The sequence below is a fragment of the Plutella xylostella genome, chromosome 28, assembly GCF_932276165.1.
Source record: "Plutella xylostella chromosome 28, ilPluXylo3.1, whole genome shotgun sequence".
In the NCBI taxonomy this organism is placed as follows: Eukaryota; Metazoa; Arthropoda; class Insecta; order Lepidoptera; family Plutellidae; genus Plutella; species Plutella xylostella.
Window position 1 is genome coordinate 4,591,517 of NC_064008.1, and position 17,674 is coordinate 4,609,190.

Genomic DNA, 17,674 nt, shown 5'->3' on the forward strand with positions numbered 1-17,674 from the left:
AATTAATTTACAGTTATCCATAATCATTTACTTAAATTCGAATGATTCAGCACCTAGCTAGACTCTTCAACTACCTGTGTGATTTTTTTCAAGGCTGTAGAGCATCATTTACTACATAATTCTATGACAATGCCAACCCTCGATTCCCTATTGCAGACCCTTAATATTAGGTACCTAATTAGTCTGCGAATGCGATAAGAGAATGTATCCGTACGTGTACGAATTAAATAGCTATACGAGTCGCAAATCCCCAATAATTTTACAGTATTTACCTAGAACCATGTTAAAGATGCATTCCAACAAAATAATAGCTGCATTGATTATCATTACCTTTGCCCGCATTCGACACTACTACAGCCGCTAATGCTACTATAGTAGTTATACTAACATACACTACACTCTGTAGTACCGTGTAGGCGGGCATTCATCGATCAAGGGAGATTTCACTGCGGTTCAATGAGTTAGGTAGGTATGTGAGTAAAAAACAGTCAATGAATGTTTTTGTCCGTTAGAATGATGTTGGATATATTTGGATATGTTTGTAATGATATCTGGAGCTATCAAAATTTTAATAATTATGTACCTACTAATAGAATACTGCAAGCTTCCCGTCGCAACGTTTTAAAGAAAATGCTTTGGGATTTCCGGGATAAAAAGTAGCTTATTTGTCCTTTATTAGAGACGGAAATGGGAAAATCTTTTGCTCTACTGAAATTCGTTCGAAACTATTTAATTTTACACATTATGTAGACACAAATGTGTAAGTAGTCTACTTTTTAGCGATTACTCGGGCAGCACCTACGGCAATGAAAAGGTTCCACTGAGAAAAGCACAAAATTACTTCTAAACGGAAAAGGCTAGCTTTATGACTACTTCTGCAACATTGAAGTACATTTAACAGATCATCAGGATATTACCAACTAAAAACGGTAATATTTTATCCAATTTTAAATTATATCTTTGAAAAAGCTGGGGTGGTGTTTGGTATCGGCATTTTGTGAGTGGAACTTATTCATTGCCCGGGTATTAGGTTTTTAATTTGCATAGAAAATCTTCCACAGCCTTTAGATCAGCAATTAGATTATACTGACAACAGCATACCCTGAAGTAAATGGGCAATAAAACTACAAAAATGTACTAATGGCTATCCAGGGACTTTACGATATCCACGGCTCTTCAATTAATTTATGTTAACTAGCATTTTAATTGTCTAGATTACAAATTCTAGCAGATGGCCCTTTGAAATGCGTTGTTAAGATATTTTTATGTGCTGGTTCACATTTAACTGGGATTTATAGAACACATAAGTAATTGAATAAAAAAACATATCTAAGTAGGTACATAAAGATTAATTAAATGACAATATTTAAGTTTAAAGAATAATATTTTATTTATTCAAATTGGCAACCTACTTATCATTGAGAATAATAAATAAAAAAGTAGTTAAAATAAGCACAATTATTTCCCTGTAACAATTAAAATACCTAAATACGTACCTACCTGACCAATTATTAAAACAAATGTACTTAAGTACCTATCTACCTAAAACCAAACGAAAACAGAAGTTTGCCATAACTAACGACTCCACCCACCCAATACAATCGCAAAGCGCCTCATAATCATAAATAATTAGAAATAACATTCTAATGAATCTCATAATACCCTAATACTGTAATCCTCGCGGATAATGAACTCCGCACAATGTGTCGCAGTCGGCGGATCTTTTGTTTTGACTGTGGCCTTATTTCAGAGGACAATGGCTCGGACGCGCGGATATAACCTCGCGAGCCTTACTAGTGGTGGGAGACACTCGATAATGGGTGTATCGATATTACAACTTATTGGACGATAATTAAATAAATATGTGCTGGGGACATCTCACACACGGCCATCCAACCCCAATTATCCAGTTGCAGAAAGGAACATTAAACTAATGTCGGCATTAAATTTAATCGTCTTCTCTTTCTGTATGTATACTGTCAAAGCAAGGCATCAATAGATTCAAACATTAGCTTAAAGTTCCTTTGTGTAACAAAGAGTTAAAAGGTTAAAAATTAAAATCAGTTTTTAAAAGTCAAATTAGGTATTTATACTTACGTTCATGTAAAATGTAGTTAAGTATATTGGTTATTTATTTATAAAGTAACGTTGTGTAGAAAGGAATGATAGCATATTCGAGACCACCCAAGCCACAAGGATATCAACACAGCTCTCTGTCAAATCTCTCTTAATCCTTGCCAACTACGAGGGTCTAACAACTTAGTAGGCGTACAGTGGATGGTAAATAAGTATTACACATCGGATTATACCTTTCTTGACTCTTAAGACTTTATGATCATAAAAAAATGCGGTTCGCGTTTCATTTGACTAAATAATTACCGGCAAAAATAGGGTTTGAGGGTGCGTTTGCCGCTTTTACTTAAGCATAGCTAGCTACCATCATCATCATCAACCATTAATCGTCCACATTTGAACAAAAGTCTTTCTCTAACAGTGTCACATCATTCAGTCCTCCGCATTCCTCGGTCAGCCACCGATATTCAACACTGAAAGTAGCATAACTTTTGAACGGCTAAACCGATTCTCATGAAACATGGCTTAGAACACTCTCGGTAACATTACTTACGACCCTACAAAGCAAAACAAAAATCTGTTCAGCCGTTTGGGAGTTACGCAGACAGATTCAGACACACAGATACACAGACTCGAACCTCTCGTTTTTCACCAAGGGTTAAAAAAACACGCATACGTTATTGCGCATTGTCTTTCACTGTACATCCCAAGCCTACTCCCATACGCAGTTTATAACAATATTTTTCCCTCCCGGGAGCGTCCTGATTGGATGCAGCTAGGCGTAAGCGCGATAACCGGCAGTTTATGATGTTGTTAATAGGCACCTTGTATGGGGCAGCTCCTATGCGGGGACGTTATAATATCGTTTGTGTGTCCCCGGTTTATCAATGGGTAGGGGAGGTAAAGTAGCTTGGTTTTTGCTTCATATGGCTGAATTTCCGCAGAGATAGCCCAAGATCGTAATGTGCGTCATATCTGCCAATAGATGATAAAAAACATAAGTAAGTACATATACATTCAGAGTAATTCAGACCTAATAATATTTAATTATATTTTTTATACGGATTGGCATGAGGCGTAAATTTTAGTCATTTATTTTTATGATTAAGAGTGTTTAATGCAACGAGATAGAGCTTTGGTCTTGTGGTTAGCGCAGTGGGTTCGTAACCACGACTCTATCTTGTTACATTAACCGTACCCAGAGAATGACAGCTCTCGTTCGTTCGTCTGTAGCGACCTGCACGGCTAGTATGGCCATAATAAGACAACATGTGAAGTGACTGTTTAAATTGAGTCACTTTTTGATATCAGTCTTAAATGTTAGCATAGGGTGTACATGGGACTCATTTTATTTGCGTGATTGGGCATTAGTCCCAGTGACACTGTAACTTTTCTGCTCTGTGCAAATAGGTTTTTCAAATGTTATTTTTTTTCCGAAAATCTCTCATTTGTGGTTTTTGTTTGTATTGTCTATGGTTTTTTGACAATTAAAATGTCACCAAACGTCAAACTTGAAGAAAATTTTGACTGTTTGGTGCTTTCGAGATTTTCGAGTGTAATGTTTTGGTAATATTACTTTGCTTTGCGCTACCCCATGGATTCATATTGGCTCATTAAACTACTTTATTGAGTTTCTTGGACATCGTCTCATCAAATGATATACGACCAAGCTTGCTCCCGACCAAGCACGCTCAGATTCCTTGGGAGCTCCTGCTATCGGCAGCCGTCGATGCAACGGATCCCTGAGACGAAGAACAAAACAGCATGCCACCTGACTGATGACCCACCCACTGTCTACCCAGACCCAGGAGCTAGAAGGCCTTGAGAAAAAAGCCCGGGCAGGATCCTGACTGGCACAGCAGAATATCATCTTCGATGCATGTCCCACGGCCTGACTGAATAATATTTATATGATCAATGGAATGAAAAAACAGAAGGTAAGTGCCAGTACCCGTGACATGTTATTATAGTTGGGCATATGCACACAAAACAACTCAAAAAACTTTTTTCACATGGCACTACTTGGTTGGCTAGGCCTAAACCCTTTCTTCATTGGAAGGAAACCTGTACCCCAGCAGTGGGTACGTGATGGGTTATGATGATGATGAAGATGACAATAGGAGTCATAATCTTAGTTCATAAGTAAGTATAACTAAAATCTAATGAAACATTTTTGATTGTTACAGAACATTGAAATTGGCTTGTAGGCAAGATGGAAGATGGTCAAAACTGGTCAGAAATTGATGGCCTAGACACAGTTGGAGAGCTCTTGTTGGCAGAAACCACCTGAAGACGGTCAGATGACATCAGCAACCTTGTGGTGATACAATGAACCCGAGCGGCACCGAACTGAAAAAGTTGAAGAACTTGGCATACATACTATGAGACCCATTTGATGACTGATATAAGCCAAGTTCAGACTGATTATTGTGATAGTTGATAACTAAGAATACCTAATATGCTTTTATGGTGTGTGAAATAGTATAATTTTTATAATTTATTAATTAAAAGTTTAATAAATGTTTTACTTACCTAAAGAAAATATTATATTTTTATAACCGTTTAATTTTGTTGTACATGCTAGCATACCCACTTATTTTTTTATAGTAAGTGTGTAGTTGATAAATAATAAAGCTTGACTAGGGTTTGTCATTGTAGTGAAAGGATTAGTCGCTGACTACCCGGTGTGCCGGATGTATTCAATGTACAGTTTATATGATTTACACTTCATGAACTCCACATTTAGCTTTCAAACTATTCAATTAGCCACTTCATCTCAGTTAGTGTGTTGTTCACATGTTGTTGATAAATCATAAAGCCTGACTAGGGTTTGTCGCTGTGGTGAAGGATTAGAATGAGTCGCTGACTGCCCGGTGTGCCAGATGTATTCAATGTACAGTTTATATGATTTACATTTCGTGAACTCTATATTTAGCATTCAAACTATTCAATTAGCCACTTCATTACCTGCATACTTTGACGTGAATAGGCAAACTTAAAGTATAAGTATGGGAGACAACTGAAAATCTGTGGTTTGTTCCTAAGGGCAAACATATGCGCTGAGTTGCTTCCCTTTTGGTCTGCTTCAACACACACATTTCGCCTCTTAATTTAACTGTACAAATGTTTAAGTGGAACAAATTAATGTCATCATTGAGCGACAGGATTTGAATCCACATTTCTTCCGTGAGGGGCGGGCGCTTACCCGTCTGAGCTAACACCGCTACATATAAGTAATATACTTAATGTATAATTTTAGTCAAATAAAAAAGAGGATGTGTGTTTTGACAAATGTTGTTTTTAAAGCATTTTCAACGGGTTTTTAGAGTCCCGGATCATCCTCCCTATAAGTATTATAGTAATTTTCCTTTCCTGCATCTCTTCTTGTAGAGCAAGGATGAAATTAACAAAAACTAAACAAATAATTATTTGTGTCACATGTTATCACCACCTTCGAACTTGAGTGATATAATGCTACCTAAACAAATGTCAAACTGAGACATGTGTGGATAAATTGGTACACCCATGTTAGGAAATAAGACAAATCTTCCAATCTCGCTGTCAAAATTGTAACTCACATCTTGTAGTGATTATTTCGTGTTGGCCATGTTAGCGTTTGTAAGGACAACTGGTATCACACAATTTGTTGCAACTAGCTGTCATTTATATCTTGTCGCAGCCATACTGTGCTACGCGTGCTGCTGAAACTGCTGTACCTTCTAAACACGGTACTTATGCCGTGTTCATGCTTAAAAGCTTTTGCGGATAATCGTGTCGTTAATTATTTGTACCTGCGCTGTAACGCGTGCTCTATACTGAGCTAGCGTTTGGACAACAAAATAGTTCAAAGGAAAATAGACCTTATTGATAAAACTAGCCAAAAATAACTTCAAATTAAAAAGTTAACGCTCTGTGTGTGGAAATGATATGGTTTAGAAATAGGTTGGGATACAGTAAGGTTCGTTTTCTTTGTGAATACTTACTAATAATGGCAGCGGATAAAATTAGTAAAATAATTAATTGCGTTTTTCCTTATTACCTACTCGTACTGTGTAACATGCAGGAACGTATCCCCTGATAGCTATTTCAGTTATTTATTACGGTTTAACGATACAGATATTTTGACATTTAACACACTCATAGGTAGCCAATGTTTAATAAAAATCTACATAAACATCTATTTAATTATCGCCGTATAAATTATGATTCGTATCTATCCAATTCAGAGCCATGTCAAACGATTATCATCGGAAACGGATAAGTATCGACTAGTAATTGATATTATCGTATTAATGAGTAATTAATAGCAATTATCGAATTGACAATTTGTGAGTGTGATAGAGGCAGGCAGCCAAACAAATAGCTGGATAAATGTTCAATGAATTAGTTAATTAAATGCTACAGTAGTTCAGTCAAACATAATGAATTGAAACTTTATGTGTGTTCCTCGAATTAGTATACATGTTGGAAATTGATTTGGAAATGCTATTGTGTATCAAAATCTGGCCATTTTGAAAACCATAATTAGATCGGAATGCTTTTACCTACTATGATTTTTGTTCATAATTACACATTAATAGTAGGAAAGCTTACTTAAATTGGAAACAATACCTTTTACAAATTAACTCAAATTATTTTATTGCCATCAAGTGTTCAACATAACCGCACACCTGTGTCAGGGAGGGGTCAAGCTTGAGAAAAAACGAACGAATTATAGCTAACTATCGTCCAGTTCAGTACGTTTAATACAACGAGATAGAGTTTTGCAAGGTAGTGTGACCCCTGGATCTTGTGATACCGACTTCGATATAACTGTGACAAAATGTGATAGGTACTTCATTTAATTATCTTTAGTGAATAGGTACATTTATACTTTAAAAGTTTTTTTACTATTACGTATTTTTACTGAAAACCTACAGCACTCTTCCTTACCGGATAAAAAAATATATTCCAATCTTAGAAGATCTAAAAACACGGACTACTAGCAAACCTAGCCAACATTCAAATACCATTATCTATCTCTATACTTTTAATAATATTCTATCCTATCGGTTATAGGTGAGTCTGTTTCGAAATGTCAGTCCGACCTACAAGTCACCCACGCGGCGGTGATACAAACCCGTTGTCGGTACAGCCCAGTTCACTAAAGCTGGCACCTTCACAGTATGCACAGATGCACACATAGTATTATAACATGCAATTTTATTTCCCTATAAAGTACGCAGCGCGGCGCTTCGATCTCGCCTGTGGGATTATCCCACCGAACATTACCAATTAACAATCCTTTGGTAATGTGTCGGTGATAGTGATGGTGTGTAGCTGAAGGCCCATTGGTCCGTAGCGTCGTCGCAGCGACGTGTCGTCGTCGCTTCCATACATTTTAGGACGTTTAGACGATTGTTCTTTTTGGAACGACGAGACGCACGCAACGCACCACTGACTGTCACTAACGGTTGAACACAAGCGCAACATGTTATCTTGTTGAATCTGCCAGCTTTAGATAACCGACCTGTATGCTAGGTTGTAGGTTGCATGGCTTATGCATAGGCGCGGATTTTGTGAGGCACCCATTAGCTGAGTTGAGAATTGGCCTGCTAATGTATCCGGTATACGGAATTGGGAGTCGGAAAATCCGAAATTCACAGTTGTACTTGGGTACAGTAATGGTATTGAACCTGCATGTTAGGTATACCGTATAAAAAATCATTATGAATACCTATCCATCAAGGTATTTAGGATACTAACCTATTTTTTTATAGAAATCTTTACTTAAGTACTTCTGTTGAAATTGCCACAGTAAGTACGTTATAACAGTATGTTATATCACTAGTTTACTCTGGTTATTTGATTAATTAACATTCCATTATGAATACTTTAATTTTAAGTTTTTTAAGCTCTGTACTTATAAAAGTACTTACCTATTTAGTCTCTAATTGAACTACTGTGGGGTGGGACTTCTTTGTAACGAAATTATAATATAATAGAAAAAGTTTTCAAGTTATAGAGTGGTGTGGAAGGGTTATAACTTCAATTGGGTAGTTAAGTAAGTACTTACCTACTATTCTTGTAACTCGCCTCTTACAAAATATTAAGATGACACAACATGAAATCTACTCCAACATAATTAATGCCCCAACGTTTTGACTACCAATAAAAACAAACGCAATTTATTTCAATAGCTCCAAACAAAAGATATAAGATTGACTGCTGACTCGCAGACCATACAAACAGGGAGTCTGAAAGCCATACATTATGTATGAACCCGTCAATGTCTCTAGTCTAGACTCAAATAAGACCTAATTTATTCACGAGACGTTTTTCAATGAGAGAATGTGACAACTTGGGAGTAGAGAATAAAACTGCAGCCACACATTATTTTTTTTGAAATACTTAACTGGCAAAATTTCTAAATTTAAGTATATTATTAACTTAGACACATCACATTTTTATGTATAAATCCTAGACATTTTTAAGACAAGAGTTGTGAAAAAGAATTAAGTAAGTACTTACATAGTTGTAAACGCAGAAATTCACAACGAATTCAATGACGTAGAGAAACATAGAAAAATAGAATATTCTTTATTTAACGTAGTAATTAACGTAAATTAGTATCGCTCAGCTACATTGGGTCCTACGCGATGCCAGGATTTTATAAATACGAGGTTGGTTGGTATAAGTTTGGCCCACGCACCTAGGCAAGCACTAACTTCTAAGTAGATAATCAAACAAGCCTTACAATGTTGCTAATTTTACAACTAGGTACTTACTAATAATTTGATAAGTTTTATTTAGGATAAATAGGATCATGTTACATATGTTGCAGTTACTGTAACGTTACAGAATAGACATATGCCATGTGAGGAAAATAGTAGCATCATACTTAAACGTAAGTAACTACTTATGTATAAATGTAGAGTAAATGCCTGTTTCACAATGTCTAAATAATGGCATACCTGTGGGATAAAATACATGCCGTCACTCTCTATAATTATGTTTTTTTAGACAGTTACAGCTAAGCATGACTTTTCCCACAGGAAGCCACTAGCCATTATTCAGACATTGTGAAACAGGCGCTTAAATAATTATAATACAATACACAGACACACCTGCTACCGTACCACCATGGCACATTAGCACGTTTGCAATCAACAATGATTAATTAGGAATTGCATCTGTCAAATTTCTGTCAGATTCATACAAATTATGTCAGCTGCTGCTGCCGCATGCTGCTTCCAGGTTTGGTTGCTTATGTGCGATGGTGGTACATTGTGGTACATATATAAATACCTAGCATTATGGACGATACAATACATTTGAGTAAAAAATAAAAACTAGGTAAGTACTTACTTACATACTATTGTTAAATATTACATACCCAGTATAACAATAGTATTAGACCGTCTTGTACTTTGTGTAAATCAGCTGTTTTTACGGTTTCATGAACATTGTGTTATGGTATTACTTGAAAAATCGCATCAGATCTAGGCATTTTCTTAAGTTTACTTACTTAACATCAGGTAGATAGTAGGACTGAAAAGTTTTGTTGGTTTGAAAGGATTGTTTGTATTTTAAACACAGAGTAACACAGATTGTGGTTACAATCATCTGTTAGTCTGGTTGTTTTGAAAACATAGTCCCATCTCTAACGAGAGGGCATCAGTTAGATTAGACTCACCTGGCTGCCTAATGAGCTCGCTGTGTCAACGACGCACCGCCCATTACACTGACACGGTCACAACACTACTCATGACGTCACTTCCCTAGCCACTCCATTCATAAAACTCAATCGACCACCCAAATCTGTCATCAGCACAACACTAGCCGCGCGCGCAGTTCGAAAACGGAACGGAAGTGTCACTTTTTGAATCAGGAACAACGGAAGCGGCCGTTGGCTTTTGTTTCTTGTTTATTTTTAATGATAAAAGGTGTGTGTTTTATTGGGTTTGTTGGCGCGTGTGTGCCGTCGAAGCGCGCGTGGTAGGCTGCCCGCGCGGCCCCGCGCGCCCGCCCCCGCAATTTTCGGTCGCCGTGTGGGCCGGACCGGCTCCCAATAAGAATTTGCGTAATAATATCAAACTTAAAACCCACTTTTATAGTCCGACGACGACCGTCGACAGCAGGGGACCGCATGAAAATGGCAGTACTTTCTTATAAAGCTGAAGTTAGAATTTTAAATGAGTCTCGAAAGATGCATTCGACATAAAAAGCTATCTGGCTAACAATATGTGGTGGTGGATGGGAAGCGAGTTGTCGAAGAGATCCTTGTATGGAGAACCGGGTCCACCGCGGTCCCACACGTTCTTGCTTTTTGCTGGCGACTAAGGGTGCAGGACCAGCATAACTTGGGCCCGCCTCCACCCACTTTATTACGGCTCCTTATAGGTATTACAAGGCCTGGATAAACTGGTGGCATTGTACCGAAGCGGGGGTACTTGTGTGCAAGCCACGTTCCCTAGCTTCATACAATTGTAATGATATCGTCGTATCGAGAAATGTTTCTAATTAGACATGTCCTAGGGCGCTCGGCTGCTAGACGAACGTACAATTTAATGACTACTAAATGAGATCTTCAAAGAATATTATATCTATAGAGGAGTAATTACAGCAGCGAGTCTCTGGTTGAGCTAAGTTTATGTTACTAATTATTGGATGCTCTGTTAGTCGGGTTGCTTGAGATGAGATTTACTGAAATTATTTCATAAAATATCGTAATAACTTTCGTCTCTTGTATCTTATCCTTTAGCTTTATCCTTTTCCGATCATCAGTCACAAGAGTATGAAAAAGCGAAACTGTTACTAGACCTTAGAGTCTGGCTAGATTGAGGGCCTGAAATAAGCTATGCACTGAAAGTAAATTTGAAACATACAGGATGTTCGCGTAACTCCGGGGGCTAATGTGTGACTCAGGACTTCAGCCAGGAGGTACTCTAAGCGCCGGCTAAAAGCGGTTGGTTCCTTGTACAAACCATCATCATCAGCCGTGAATCATCCATTGCTGGACATAGCTAGCTCTAGAAGCGCTACAACACTCTATCCTTGTCCTCCCCCATTCAGCCACTATCGGCTACCTGTCTAAAGTCATCAGCTCAACCGCCTGGGGGCGTCCCACGCTACACTTGCCGGTTTTACGTCTCCAGACAACGACTTGAAACCTCATGTAGGTACCTAAGCGGCTATATGTATGATGATATTGCCGGCCCACTGCCATTCAGCTTGCAGTTTGAAAAAGCCAAGTATGTCGGTTGCTTAAGGGCCTTAAGGATGAAGTACTTATGTTCCTTAGGCGCTTTTTATGGTACATTCTATAGAAACCCAAAGCACTTAGTGGCACTTATTAGTACCTAACTACCTATTATGGTACGTACTAATGAAACCCAAATCACTGATCAAGCTTGCGGTCTAAAGTTAAAGTTCAAATCGTTCATCATCCTGATACTTACCATTACCGCCCCATCTCAATATTACCCTTCCTGTCCAAGGTCCTCGAGTCGATTGTTCACCGCCAGCTTACCGCGTTTCTGTCAAATGGTGGTCTTCTAAATCCATACCAGTCTGGTTTTCGGGCTGGGCACAGCACTACGACTGCCTTGCTGAAAGTCACTGAGGACATAAGGCGTGGTATGGAGAACAGAATGATTACTGTGCTTGTCCTCATTGATTTTAGCAATGCGTTTAACGCTGTGGACCATGACCTACTATTAGCCGTTTTGGAAAAATCCAAGATCTCCCTCCCTGCTGTCAGCTGGTTTTCTTCCTATCTTCGGGGTCGTCAGCAGGCGATCCGAAGCTGCTCGGTATTATCTGACTGGTCCGATTTGTCTGCTGGCGTTCCTCAGGGCGGTATCCTGTCTCCTTTACTTTTCTCTATGTTTATTCATTTAGTCTCCTCTAATCTTCTCTGTTCCTACCATCTGTACGCTGATGATCTGCAGCTTTACAGTCAGGGCCATCCTGATGACTTGGATTTGATCATCAACCAACTTAATGAAGACCTAACACGTATTCTTGAGTGGTCAAAAAGCTTTGGTATTTTGGTAAACCCTACGAAATGTCAAGCAATCATCGTCGGCAGCTCTCAATTAATGTCTAACCATGATCTTACTTCGGTGCCATTGGTGTTCGACGGATGCAGTATTCCATTTTCATCCACGGTCAAAGATCTTGGATTGATCATCGACGATCATCTGAGTTGGGTGCCACAGATTGACAATGTGTCGCGTCGGATCTATGCCTCTATGCATTCCCTTATACGCCTCAAAAACTTTCTGCCTTTCAAGACAAAACTTTCTCTGGCAACCTCTCTTCTTTTGCCCATTCTTGACTATGCTGATGTGTGCTATTTGGATGTGACTGAGGCTTTGCTTAACAAACTGGAACGCTTGCAGAATACCTGTATACGATTCATTTTCGGTCTCCGAAAATATGATCACGTGTCCAGTTATCGTGCCAAGTTAAAGTGGCTTCCTATTCGAGATAGGAGGAATGTACGCATTCTCTGCCTTCTTTTTTCGGTCCTCTTTGAACCTAATTCCCCTTCTTACCTTAAATCTATGTTCAACTTCCTATCAGATACTCATAGCAGACACCTCCGCTCCTCCCATAATCTTTTGTTGTCCTTACCACTACATCATTCAGGTTTTATGCTTAATTCCTTCTCTGTTACAGCTGTCCGACTGTGGAATGATCTCCCCGAGTCTATCAGGAAGGCTCCCAGTCGAGCAGTATTTAAATCACTGGTTCGGGCTCATTATCTCAGCAGGATAGGATAGAAGACAGTTCATTTATTCATGCACCTCATATAGTATATATATTTATATTAGGTATTTATGTATTGTATATATTTTATAGGTATAGGTTTATATATTATCTATTAGTATATTGTATAAGTATAAGTTGTTGTAGGATATTATATTTAAGTAGTACATATTTAGTTTTCTTCGCTGAAATTGTCTTAAATAAGTTCTTTTTTTTTGCACTCCCGTACAATTTACTCCCTGTACCTCCTGTAGGTTGACTGGTAGAAAATGCTTTTAGCATTAAGTCCACCTAATTGTACATAATTACTTTTGTATATTGTGCAATGAAGAATAAATAAATAAATAAATAAATACTTATTTTTCATCCATAATGTCTTAAGTTATATATGCCTTAAGTTAAGGCAGTTCTCTTACAAGTTAACTCATTTCTGATATTATGATCCTTCATCCTTCAAAGAAAAGGTTAGTTAGTGAGCTTAGCTCTTTCCATAGCCCGCTGAGGTCCATGTAGGTACTGAATGAATGAAAATGTATTTATAGATAATAATCAGTAAGAGAAACAAATACTTAGGTTCGCTTAATTACAAGGATACAGTTGACTAATTGAATGACCCGGACTAAACGGACCGGATCCATAAATACATGTTGCGATCTTGCGATTGACCCTTCGCAATTAACTAAATAAACACATTTATTTATACATCTACACAAAATGATATTTTACCAATTAGCACCGAACTCATTAATTAATGTTTCAGTAGGTAACCAAAATATATTTAAATGTGTGTTAGGTACCTACACATAACTTTGAAACGGATTAACCGATTTTGATACACCACAAAAGTCACTTAAAACCTGCTTATATTAATAAGTCTGTGTAAGTAGATAGTTATGTATGAATATATATTTGCTACTTTTTCATAAGTGAAAGTCTAAACCATTTTTTATGAATTTAGGCATGTAGTAAGCTGACATCCTGGATTAACACATAGGCCACTTTTTACCCCGATATTCCCACAGAAAACTGTTTAAAATCAAGAAAATCTCGCAAAAACACCCAGTAAGTAAAATATAATCATAAAACCTAAGTTGCTAAATGGTTTACTACGTTACTACGCTCCTGCAAATACCCCGCCGCGCGTGTTTAAACTTTATGTACACAAATCAGTATCGTATCGGGGCAAAGCAAATAAAAATCTGGGCCAATTAATAAATGTGTTTGCGATTTGCGATCGCAGTAGGTTGTAGGTTGTAGGAAGGGCGTTTCATACATCAGCCCGTCTATAAAAAAATTATAGTACAGGTTTGATAGTTCGTCGAAAACTAAAAAAGTTTCAGTTTTCTCACACACAAAGTGGCGCTTCTAGCTGAAACTATCATGAAACTTTTGACAGATAATGTATGATAATGTATAGGTGACAGAAGAAAACCGACGTCTGAGTGTGAATTGCTGCTATATTTTGTTGAACAGGCGCTATGGAACATTTGTATAATTATGTTGAAGCTTTTGTGTGGTTTTGTTTTAGTTTCAGTACTTATAAGTAGGTAATTAGCTACTTGTGAAAGATTTGAAATAGGTAATTAAGGTCAACCGGGGCCAAGTCGCCTACGGGGCTAATGCCTCGAATCCATTTATCTTCCGAACCACATACTTTAGAACTACTGGAGTCATCTGCTATCTATCTTTGTAACTGAAACTTTTACCTCTGACCAATAGATGTCGTATCCGGGTAAATTTTCTTAACAAATCTGCCATTTTAATTTTTTCACCTCTTTCGGCCACCTCAGGTTTCCTGACACGTTTTTTTGAATCGTTCCAAATGTGTGTTTGTTTAAAAGAATCCATGTTTCCTAACTGTAAATACTGTTATTGATTTGTTGCTTTACATATTGTTTTGATTATTTTATTGAAATAACGTAAGATTCGGACACAATATGTAATTAAAAAATTGTAGGTTTAGCTTTTATTTTGGGGTAAATGCCTCTGGGCCGATGGGGTTATTGCCTCTATTGCGGCGCAATAGCCCCATTTTCAGAGGTTCTAAACATTTTATGTTATGATAAATATATTTAATACACTCACGAGCAATGAAAAAGTTCCAGTGACATTAGCACCAAATTACTCCTAAACGAAAAATACTAGGTTAATGACGCCTTCTGCAATATTGAAGAACATTTAACGGCGTATCAGAATTATCATTCTTAGATTGGTAATCCAACTAAAACGTAAATAATTTTAATTTAGGTATAATAAACTAAATATTTTAAAAAGTGGCGTCATTTGGTGTCGACATAATAATGTTGTTAACACGGTATATAGAAAATAATCATATAATAAATAAAAAATAGTCATATTAACAGAATGATCCCACTTGTTTTTAAAACTCTAAATAGTTTTGTAATGATTAAAATTCCGTCAGACTCTAAAAATGGTATACTTACTAATTTAAAGTTGTGGTTTGATTGCAAATTATAAAAAATATGCCTTTGTATGCTTTTATACTGTATTTTAATTTATCACTTAAGTATTTATACTTTTTTAAGTCCAATAAAGTATTCATAAATAAAAGGTTGAGCACCCCTGGTATCTTGGATGGGGTAAATGCCACTACAAGAAATCAGGCTACGTATGCGCCATAGCCCCAAAAAAATTTGATCAACTGATTCTGCTTAACTAAGCGCAGTATTTAGTTTACAAGCTAATAATTAGCTACGTTAATAGTAATTCTATAAATTATATCTACTTAAACTTGTAAAAACCTCTTCCAAGCACACAAAACTCGTGAAAGATGCATTAGCCCCACTAGGGGTTATTGCGCCTAAAAATCCCATTTTTTGTAGAAACGTCGTTTACACGTAGAAGATATTTAAAATTCTACATAATTGCATCAAAATATGAAACTAGATAAAATTTCCTAATATGCATCACAAGTTATAGCTTAATAGGGCGTATAGTCTGTTTGTTATGATCAAATGAATATGAAATTCAAAGTATTGTGGCGCAATGGCCCCGGTTGACCTTACTTTCTTACTAGAAGTACTTACTTACCTACCTAACTAGGAAACTAACACAAATTCGTACTTACAACTTACAACCACGTTACAACACATTCACAACCATTGCTATTGTGCCACAAACTCACCTGTCACCCAATCAGTTTCCAATCCAGAACACAAGTTTAAAAGCCCATACAATCAGTAAAGCGGCAGACAGACCGGGCGGCTAGTTAAGGCATGTCCACATCTTAATTCGCCAGGCTCCAATCTGGGATTCCTTTGTCTACGGCAGCACATAGCCCGCATTCAATTGCCCAGCAATTAGGGCCTAACAGAGTCTTACTCACTTGTCTATTGGCCATGGCTCCGGAATTGGGACTTGTTAGGGAAGATTTCGGTTTTTGTCGCTTTTTGCAGACTACCGTAGCTTTGTAGGCAGTCGCACTATTATCTGGAATATAACTGATAAAATTATATTGCTTTATAAATTAATAAGACTGTGCTACAGCCTACTTAGGAACTTGATAGGCTCCTTGAGCTAAGTACAGAAATTGGCAAGTACCAGGATGATGAACGATTTGAATTTTTACTTTTTCATAAGATGTTCTGGACTGCAAGCTTGACTCAGTGCTTTAGGTTTCAATAGTACGTACCATAATAGGGACTAAGAAACATGTATCTTATTGTCTATCCATCTCATAGGTAGGTACTTAAAACAACGTGGATTCGAGTGTAGCCACTAGCCACCACCCATGAGTCTTCCAGTCTTACTCAATAAGTATGGTTTTCTGTGGAAGTATACTACATAGTACATGTATATGTTAACCTTTCACGTATTTGCCAAATCAGTGAATGGAGGAGAGAGGTCGGTGAATCACAATCGCTTTTATTGATAAACCCGGCTCATCCTGCCTGCCCAATTAAGACGACAAAAGCAACCTTAATACCCAAACTATACACCCGAAATTAGACCTTATGATGTGTATAATACAGGCCTACAGCATGCAGTATAAAGATTGTTACATAGCTATCCCTGTGGCTTTCAATTCGTTGTTAATTCGACATGTCCTGCGTTTTGTTTCAAGGAATCGTATGGTGGTTGCTTTTAATAGCTGTAATCACGCACCTTATGAGTGGGGTCAGGTCGTGGTCTGATATCACATTTGATCTGCAGACCAAATCTAGATTGTATATGTACCTTGTATGGTCAGCTTCATAATTTTATATTAATTTATGTAGAAAATAATAACATGAATAAGTCGAAAAGAAATGTTCAGAATTTTCGTTTCAGTTGAGTCCCGATTCTACATCTACAGAGGAGCTTCTAAGTTTGCCGAAAACGATGTGAAATCAGTACAATGACACTTTGAACCTAGATTATTATAAATTTAATATTATTATTAGGTTTTGCACATGCCTGGGTGACTCAAGCAACTCTTATCTGCTTTATAATGCTGTTGTTTATTTTTTGTTCCGGTATAGCATACAAATTTTAAATAATATAATTATGAAGATACTACCCTACTTAACTATAATTTAATAACGTTTAAGATAAGTTTATATTATTAGTTAAATTAGAAGTTAAGGCGGCTCTCACACTGCCACGCGTCACGCTGCATGGTGGGTAGTGTGAGAACCGCCTAACTTATGTAAATGCGAAAGTTTATAATAGATTCATAAATCGAGATTTAACACTAGGGCCACTTGCACCAACTTAATAATTAACTGAGTACTTACTCAAATCAGAATAATACATTCCTAGGTACTTATATACTTAGGCTACTTTTTATCTCTGTATTCCCATAGGAAATCAATGATGACATGACGTCCGAAACATTATCCAGTAA

General features: G+C 37.3%; 1 protein-coding gene across 1 annotated transcript in view; it reads right to left on the reverse strand.

Annotated features, from left to right (window-relative positions):
- LOC105395622 (leucine-rich repeats and immunoglobulin-like domains protein 3) overlaps window positions 1–10,188 on the reverse strand; it is a 76,155-nt gene extending 65,967 nt beyond the window's left edge. Inside the window, exon 1 of the mRNA XM_048631143.1 lies at window positions 9,749–10,188. The gene's annotated coding sequence lies outside the window, so the exon portion shown is untranslated. The remainder of the gene's footprint in view (window positions 1–9,748) is intronic.
- Window positions 10,189–17,674: the final 7,486 nt, after the last annotated feature.